This window comes from Channa argus, chromosome 13 (genome assembly GCF_033026475.1).
Source record: "Channa argus isolate prfri chromosome 13, Channa argus male v1.0, whole genome shotgun sequence".
NCBI classification, from domain to species: domain Eukaryota; kingdom Metazoa; phylum Chordata; class Actinopteri; order Anabantiformes; family Channidae; genus Channa; species Channa argus.
In genome coordinates, this window is record NC_090209.1 from 3,657,824 (window position 1) to 3,667,489 (window position 9,666).

At 35.9% G+C, this 9,666-nt stretch overlaps 1 pseudogene; it reads right to left on the reverse strand.

The window, feature by feature from the left end:
• Positions 1-1,372: 1,372 nt before the first annotated feature.
• Positions 1,373-2,462, reverse strand: LOC137140290 (P2Y purinoceptor 1-like; annotated as a pseudogene).
• Positions 2,463-9,666: the final 7,204 nt, after the last annotated feature.

Below are 9,666 nucleotides of genomic sequence, written 5' to 3' on the forward strand. Positions count from 1 at the left end.
TTAGACAGATAAAAAAGTGACGTTTCAGCAATAGTATCATACTAAACAGCCAAAAAAAAAAAAAAAAAAGAGAGAGAGATAATTTTACATGACATGGCACAAAGTGAGGGCTAGGGTTTGTTTGGAACTGGTTGTGATTAAGTTAAGACCCGAAATAAGAATTTAAGTCAAAGGAAAGTCAGCATAAGGTGTGAGTATGTTTGTGTGTTGTTGTGTGTTCATGGGCATCTCAAACATGAAGGGGGTCAATCCACAACCAAAATGCAAAGACATGCAAGAATAATAATTAAATAAAAGAACAGCTGGCCCAAGAATCGTGATTTAGCAATGTCTTCCTAGATTCTATTAACAGTTACAGTGCCAAAACGCATGGGTGAAAGTGTCTGTGGAGTAACTTCACTATAGTGTTAATGAAAGTGTTGGCCCTGTCCACTACAGTAATGGTCTGTATATTCATGAAAATCTAGAACCTGTGTTTGAAGTGCAATTGTCTTATTAATACAGATACTTCTCTTGATTCCTTTTTTGCTCAGTTTTTAACTGTATACAGACTATTGTTTTACTGAGTATTAATCAAATCCCTTTCATCACACAACACTTCTGATAATTATTAATGCACAACAACCTTTTCTTTGCATACCAAGATATTAACAACAATCACTCTCTTTTTTTTTCTACTTTCAGTCTCAGACTGAATTTACAGCTTTTTGCTTTTTGCTAAATTACAGTTAAAAATGTTGTGATCACATGCCAATTGACAAAACTTTCAGACCAGGTAAATTATAAATTTACAGTGCAAATTTGCTAATTTTGCAGTCAGTTCTTCCTTGAATTTGAGATGTTGCATTCGGAAAATTAATTCAACAAATCTATTAACTGTGTGTGACCTTTAAATCTAAAATGTACTAAAAAAATCTCAAAAAGTTACAAAAAGTGTAGGAACATTTGTTTTTCTGCACACTGAAGAAATTTGGGTTTGACATTAAAATAAGGATATAAGACAAGTAAGACAAGTAAAAAATTGCAATTTGAAAAAGTGGCATTTAAATATAGCTACATTAAACAGCCGAGAATACTGACAGAAATTATAAGCAGCAATGACGCAATGAAATGCCTTATACTAATAAGTGTTCTTGAGTCACTTTAGACCTTGTAATAGGTTAAAATGCTAGCACTATTCAATATACCCAACTTAAAAAAAATGTAATTTGTTTAATTGTATTTAATTTTTGTGCATTTTATTTAATTTTTGTGCAGTGTAACATTTGTTAATCACTATATTTTGTTCCAATGCTATTTTTGCTTTTAATACAAAAAGACACAAATATAAAAGCATTAAAAATGGTAAGATCATATTGGTTCTAAAGAAATTTTTAGTTTATAATATTTACAGACATGTAGGCATCAATATTAGAATTATTATTAAAGAATCTTTTAGGTAAAATTTTCAGTTTGTACATTTGACACAAATGGAAATATGTGATAGAATGACAAGTTTATTTTCACAAAATTAGTATGAAACTTGCTTACATTCTAAATGTTCTTCTACAGTTTCTGCTGCAGGCACAGAGCTAGAGTCTAATAAAGAGAAACATTTAAACATGCGACGGGTTCGCTGGCGGAAACGTCTGAGCCGAGCAAAAATTTCCTCATTTCCATGAAGGTAAATCAGAGGGTTGAGAGCACTGTTGAGACACACAAGGCCACGACTTATCTGATGAGCAATGTAGACTCCATTATTCCAATGATGGCAGATTTTCTGTTTGGACAGAACTCTTGACCAGAGGTTGAGGTTCTTGAGTACATGATAGGGAAAGTAACAAACAGAGAAGAGAAGAATCAGAATGAACATCAACTTTAAGCATCTCTGTTTCAGTACCTTGTCTGTAAATTTTCCCCTGCAGAGAACAATAATCACGTGTCCATAGCAGCTGAGAATGATAAGGAATGGGATACAAAATGCAGTGAGTGTCCAGCCAAGGCTGTATTTCAGGTAATCCTCAACATATCTCTTGTGTGTGGTGTCATAACATTTTCCAGGCTTGTTTCCATACGTCTTTGTGTAGAACATGTCTGGAAGACTTTGGACACTCACCAACAGCCAAACCATGACTGAGATAACCACAGAGTGAGTGAGAGTTAATCTGCCGAACACTCTAACTGGATGGACAATAGCCAGGTACCTGTACACACTGATACAAGTGAGGAAGCCGATGCTGCCATACAAATTCAGGTTGAAGCAGAATCTTGTTATCTTGCAGAAAACATTTCCAAAAATCCATTTACTTTTCATAACGTAGTAAACCACCAGGAATGGGAGTGTGAGCAGATACAGAATATCAGCAAGTCCAAGGTTGAGAACAAAAACATTGATGATCTTTAGTTTCTTCCAGTTCCAGAACAGGAGGGAGGAATTTCCTTGCAAAGTCAAAGCTGACCTCTTTACAAGATGTGGTATTCATTGTCTTCTGGTCAGCAGTCAGTAGAAATCCTTCTTTCTGTGAGGCTGCTGCTGTTTTCTATGAAAGTGAAAAAAAGTTAGCATTTTTTTCTTCAAAGATCACTTCCTATGAAGCCTTCTGTGAAATTTGAGGTAACAGATATGAAACTATGTCAACACAAAGTTAACTTCCTTTACACTTAATCATGACACATGACATACTGGATGTGTTGTCTTTAAAGAAGCAACTGCATATTTCTGAGGAAAATTGTAATTCTGGAACTGAAAATGTTTTGTATGATTTACAAATACAAATGCTGCTTATTTTTTTATGATGGCCCTTTTGTCAGTGCTTCTTTTTCAGCTCTGTGTGAGCAGACAGTGATACAACATTAACCCCTTAGCTTTAAATTTCTTATATTAGTATCTCTTTGTACTACATTTAGGTAAATAGAAAACTTGCAGCCTTTTTCATGGTGTGACTAGTTAGGATCATGTGATTTTTGTGATGTCTGGAAGTCAGTGAGTAAATGATTGTGCAAGACTCTGTGCTCAGAAATGCTCAACGAATGCTCCACTAAATGTTTTCTTTATTTTTTTAACCCTGACACTCCACACAGATATATAGACACAAAGCCTAAGTACACACAGTAAAGATGTATAAACTTGACTGTAAATCCAGCAAACCAACTACAGCTGTTCAGCGTCCACATCGTTGTTGTTGTTGAGTTCTAAAGGTATGTTGTCCCATAATTGTGACCCTTTTGAAAAAGATCACTATGCCAAAGTAGTTTTGCACCTTTGAACTCTACAGTTTCCACATGCTGCCCATCTGGTCTTCATATCTTTATTTTCATATTTTTGTATCAGCTGACTCTATCAACTATTTATATACTTGAATACTGTTTTGCTGAATGAAAACTTTAACAAGTTATCAAAACTTGTTATCAAAGCTTTTGAAGAATCTGACAATGATGCCATTTCCTTTGTTTGTATAATGACATTACAGGTTTAATAACTGATTGAGAGGCTTAATCATAACAATTATGCAATGAAACATCTGCGATAAAATCATACATGGGCTGCATTATTGGATAAACATGGTCTTATCAAACAAAAAAACAATCTACCTTTCTCTTAATAGTCTTTGACATTTCCTAACGTGGACATGAATATTGCATTTGGAATCTAACATAATACCTAGATATTTAAATTCATTTACTTCTTTAACCCCCTTTTTCTCAGTATTAATTTTAAATAAATTCAGTGCTGCTTTTTATCAAAAACACATTGAGACTGTTTTGGTATCATTTAAAATTGAACATTTATCATGCAACCACTGGGAAACACTGACCAGCTGCCTGATTAACAACCCTGCAGCTTAACCAGTTTCGGCTGTTACATAAAGGACTGTGTCATCTGCATAAATTTGGGAACCAATTCCGGATCTTTAGTTTCTTCAAGTGCAGCAGACTTCTTGCATTAGCTGTCAGGTCAATGATGGACACTATGATGGGAACAGGAGGCAGGAATCTGCCTGTAAAGTCAGAGCTGATATGACAACGAAGATGTGGTATAAACCAACAAATACAGTCTTGCTAATTTATAACGGGTGTATTGATGTCTTGAATGTTTGAATTAGGTGAGCTCTCTTGGTCAGTGTGGGACATGGTGTGGGACTATACAAGAATTGTACTATCATACAGACTGTGCACTGTACTGGACAGGGCCAACACTGTTATTAACACTGTAGTGAAGTTACATCTATTACAGCCCAGACACTCATATACATGTCATGGCATAAACTGTAAGGCAAATTCAGAGGCTAAAGGCAGCTCACAGGTGATGGTTGTGGTGAGTTTAATCAGCAAAAGGGAGAAACATAGCAGAGCAGTTCACTCAGAGTTGTTCAATCAGGTTGACAAGGTTTTACATGTTATGGGGGCCTTTTAAACACTTGCTCAGCAGCTAAATTCACACAAAAGCTGTAAATCAAAGGTGCAAATCAACCTTACAGAACATACATAGAGGTGAATACACAGAGGCCATGAATCTTGTGGGTCTCACTGAGACTACTCATTTCCTACGTGTCCCATGCTGGGACAGCTTCCTGATGAAACGCTGGTCTAAAGACAGTGCAGACAGAAGGTCTGCTGATGTGTGATGTGTCTGCAGAGTTCAAAGAATGCATTCGGTCACCATAAACAGGCTTTTTGCATTGGTAGGAAGTTTCTCTCACACATCCCTTTTTCATTCTGTGATAACTAAACATGGTCAGGATTCATCAGGGCTGAGCAATAGTAGGAACAGTTCATCAGAAGTGTTAAATCACAAGGATTTTCAAAACATTTCATCATTATGTTCCCAAAATTTAGTTTGATTCAATTTAATTCAATAGTATAAAGACCGCTTAGGGTGAGTCGAAATTAGAGAGAGACAGAATAAAACAAAGAGTCAACCTAATTGGGGAAGATGCGTTTAGGAGAAACAAGGGTGTGCTTTGGATGTGTGTGCTAGGTGATAGCGATTACACACTATTAGGGATCATGTTTTATATTGTTTGTACGTACTGAAGCGACTAATAAATAATCACAACAGGTGAGTGTTATGGAAAATGTTTATGAACTTAGTTAAAAATGACTTTTTATGGCTCGTTTCAATGCCTCAAAAGTGTTGTGTACTGAGGATGAAACCACAAATGTGATAGAGGCCAACCTCTGGAGGAAGGAACGGAAATGGTAGGGGTGCTTATCAGCTATTACAGAGGAAGCTACCTTCACTAAAACTTTGTCACACTCTACAAACTGCTTAGCACTCTGCAAGACTGGCTGACCTTTTATGCCTAGAGAAAAACTTAATAAAAACAATTCCCTTCTCTTAGTCTTTATTTCAGTTCTCACCATCATCAAGTTATTCTTTTTTCAACAACAACCTTCTTTTGTGCCCATAACACAAATTACAGATGCTTAACACAAAGACAAATGTGTACTGCTAACTTGCATGTTTAAAATGTAGTATTTGTCGTCTAAGTAATAGTGGTTTTAAACACTTAAATTTGCTAATTCATATTTTATATTCATGCTAATATTTGCATTGTTTATTAAAGTGGTGGCTGTAGTTCAGTTGGTAAGGCAGTTGTCCACAGACCATAGAGTCAGTAGTTTAATTCCTATTTGCTACTATTCCCGTGTTGAAGTGTCCTTGGGTAAGACACTGAATCCCAAGTTGCTCCTGGTGGGTCACCTTGTATGGTAGCCACCACCATTGATGTGTGTGTATGGGGATCAACATTGTAAAGCATTTTAGATAAAAGCGCTTTATAAGTGGCCATTTACCATTATAGTCACATTTTCCATAAAACATAGTAATAGTTGTAAAATAGCACATGGTTGTTATTTTATTGTATAAAATTTAATATTATCAGTACTCTACTTACATACATAGAATTCAGAGATAATAAAGGACAATATTATTTTTTTTACATGCAGAGAAACATTTAACTAAGACAGATTTAAAAAAACAAGATACAAAAGTTACATTTCAACATATCCATGTATATACATTTAGTATCAAAATAAACAGCTATGAAAAATGTTTAATTGGTTTTTGTGTGTTTATGTGTTTGTTTTGTTACATGGTGGGGCCCAGCTCAAAATATGTTTACACACTGAAATGCATGTTCTTTTGCCAGTCCAAATTTATGGCTGAATTTTGGAGTGATTACATGTCACAAAGTGGGGGCTAGCGTTTGTTCAGAACTGGTTATGGTTAAGTTGAATTTAAGTCAAAGGAAAGTCAGCATAAGGTGTGCGTATGTTCGTGTGTGCAAATGTGTGTATTCATGGGCTCAAACATGAAGGGACTCAATCCAAGACTAAAATGCAGAGATGGAAGAAAAATAAATAAATAAAAGAACAGCTGGCCAAAGAATCATGATTTGGCAATGTCTTCCTAAATTCTACTGACAGTTACAGTGCTACAAAACATGGGTCTAAGTGTCTTGGTGTAAGTTTTTACTACAGTGTTAATGAAAGTGTTGGCCCTGTCCACTACAGTAATGGTGTATATTCATGAAAAACTAAAACCTGTTTTTGAAGTGCAATTGTCTTACTAATACACTGTAATTGTCAATGTAATGGGGAAACAATAGAAAATCACACGATTCTAAATTCTCACAAAAATAACACAGACTTTTAGTAACTTATGCTCATCTTTGTTATTTGTGGCTATTTAGGGGGGCTGGTCGATCAATGGTAGAGCAGAAAGCAGCCTAGGGCAAGCCACCATGGTCCACCTTGGTGCCGTTCCTAAGCCAAGAAAAAAAAATGAAAGGGTTGCGGCAGGGGTATGTGACGAATTCACTGAAGTGGACTTCTGAGCTGAGCAGGAATTTCTTTATTTTCCTCAGGGTAAATGACAGGATTCAGAGCACTGTTCAGACACACAAAGCCATCATGAAGCCGACATGAAATTAGTTGGTGGGAGAGAAGAGGATGCAGAGGACAGGGTTAGATGGAGACGCATGATTCCCTGTGGCGACCCCTGAAAGGGAAAAGCCGAAAGGAAAAGAAGATGAACTGAGAAGAGAATAATCAAGTCTTAGTACATTGTCAGTATCTTTTTTGTAGAGAACAACAATCATGTGTCCATAGGAACCCAGCAGCATGAGGAATACAAAACACAGTGTCTATCAAAGGCTGTATTTCAGGTAATCCTCATCATGGATGTTATGCATTGTATCGTAGAAAATTACCAGAATTTTTCATTAAGTCATTTATCTTTATTCCTTCTTGTTGTTAAGTGCGTACTACAATAGGGGAAAGGAGAAAGATACAAATCAGGGCCATGTAGACTTACACATTCACTTGCATTTCAGTCTGTGGCTTATCAGGACACTGGCATGACAACCTCAAACACAGGAAGTTCTTGTTTTGGACCAAAGTCACAGTCTGAGGCTGCAGATGCCTGTAGCAGTGTAAGGATTCTTTTTTCTAATATACATAACGTTTGTCAACTGCTATTTTAGCTCAGCTGAAACAAAATGACGCATGGAAAACATTTAGGACACTTTAGTTTTGAAACATTGCTTTGCAGCCTGTATTAACGTGACTGAGTCACATGGTTGTCATTTCAGGAAACAGTTCAAATTTGCGCGTTCCACCGCTAGGGGCCAATCCCAGGGTGAATCTTTCATGGTACATAATCATACATAATCAACGCTGAGTCAGTTGACTCAATTGACACTTTTGTTTGTTTATTAGAAGGAGATACAGACAGATAGAAAGGGAGAATATTTGAAGAGATTTAAAGAAAATGGAAAGAGCAAGAAAGAGAACTAGTTCATTTGTGTGGGAGCAGTTGGATTTGGTGCAACCCAATTTTTCCCATGTGTCTGTATATCACCAGTCACACAAGCATTTTCATTCCACAATGTAAAACTACTTTGTATAGCACAGGATTTACAATTATTACATTGAGTTTATTTACATGCAATGTTAATATGACAATGACTAAAAGAGTAATAACACTCTTTAACATCCAAGTCACACAGGCACTTGGCTCCACACTTTTTGCAGAATTACCACCCCAATTCCAAAGAAGTTGGGACGAATGTAAATAAAAACAGACTGCAATGATTTGCAAATCTCATCAATCCATATTTTATCCACAATAAAACATAAGAGACATATCAGATGTTAAAACTTTTACTATTTCATGGAAAATATTAGCTCATTTTGAATTTGATGGCAGCAACACATCTGAAAGAATTTGGAGCAGGGGCAACAAAGGGCTGGAAATGTAATTTCTGCAAATAAAAAGTAAAAGAGGAGCATTTGAAAACTAATAAGGTGCTCAATGCTGAAAAGTACATACAGGTTTTAGAGCAACATATACTCCCAGCATGGCTTCGCAAAAGAGTCTGGGTCCTGAACTGGCCTACGTGCACTCCAAATTTATCACATATAGAAAGCATTTGCCACATCATAAAATAAAAAATCTGGTAACAAAGGCCCTGTTATGATTTGTATTACGGCGGACCCAAGTGAAGGGACTGCGAGATGGAGTAAACTAATACACACGATTATGAAGAAAAACTCAAGGATTAACAAAAAGAGGAGGGCTCCTAAGAGGAGAGTATGAAAAAAAATAGGGCAGGTAGCCAATCGCTGAACAAGAATACTAAACTCAGATTACAAACCCAACTGAACATAAAGAATAAAAACTAAGGAAACAGGATAGTAAGTGAAACTGAGGACCAGATCATGACAGGCCCAGAACTGTTGAGCAGCTAGAATCCTGCATCAGACAAGAATGGGACAACAGTCCTCTCCTAAAACTCCAGCAACTGGTCTCCTCACTTCAGAGAAATTCACAGACCCTCAGTTTCAATATCTGACAATTACTTAAAGAATAGTATGTTCTCCAAATCTTTGAACCACCCTGTTTCCATTAGATCTACACAAATTTCTCCAATAGAGCTCACCGAAGTAATTATTAATTTGTTTCAAAACACTGAATCATTTTCTGAATTAATTGCTTCAACTGGTTCAAAGCTTCAGAAAGCCTCAATTCTCACTATCATCACTATGTTGAGGCAGGCAGCAGATAGGCAGATGTATAGGTAAGCAAACAGATTACCAGAGAAGTTAACAGGATCATGAGATACAAAAAATGAAAATGCTGTAAAGTTCACTGTCAGCATACAGAAAGTCAATCTGGCAGAGAGAAATGGGTCATGAAGTTGCCAGAGTGAACAGTAGAACCCGAATGAGAAGGAGGGACTACGAATTAAAAACAGGAAGTACATCTTAAGACCCTTACAAAAAGTGTTGGAACGTTTGTTTTTGTGCACACTGAAGACTTTTGGGTTCAAGATTGAAATAAGGAAATCACACAAAAGTTTAGAATTTAAATTTTCACTATTCACTGTACCAAACTTAAAAAAAATAATTTGTTTAATTTAATTTGTTTTGCAGTGTTACATTTATTAATTATATTATTATATTATGTCTGAATGCAATTGGGATATACTATACTGATTTACTTTTAATACAAAAAGACACAAATATAAAAGTAGTAGAAATGGTAATATCTTATTGCTTTTAAAAGAAATATTTCATTTTTAATATTTACAGACATGTAGGCAACAATATTAGAATGATTATCAAAAGAACATTTTAGGTAAAAAATTCAGTTTGTACATTTGACACAAATGAAAGTATTGG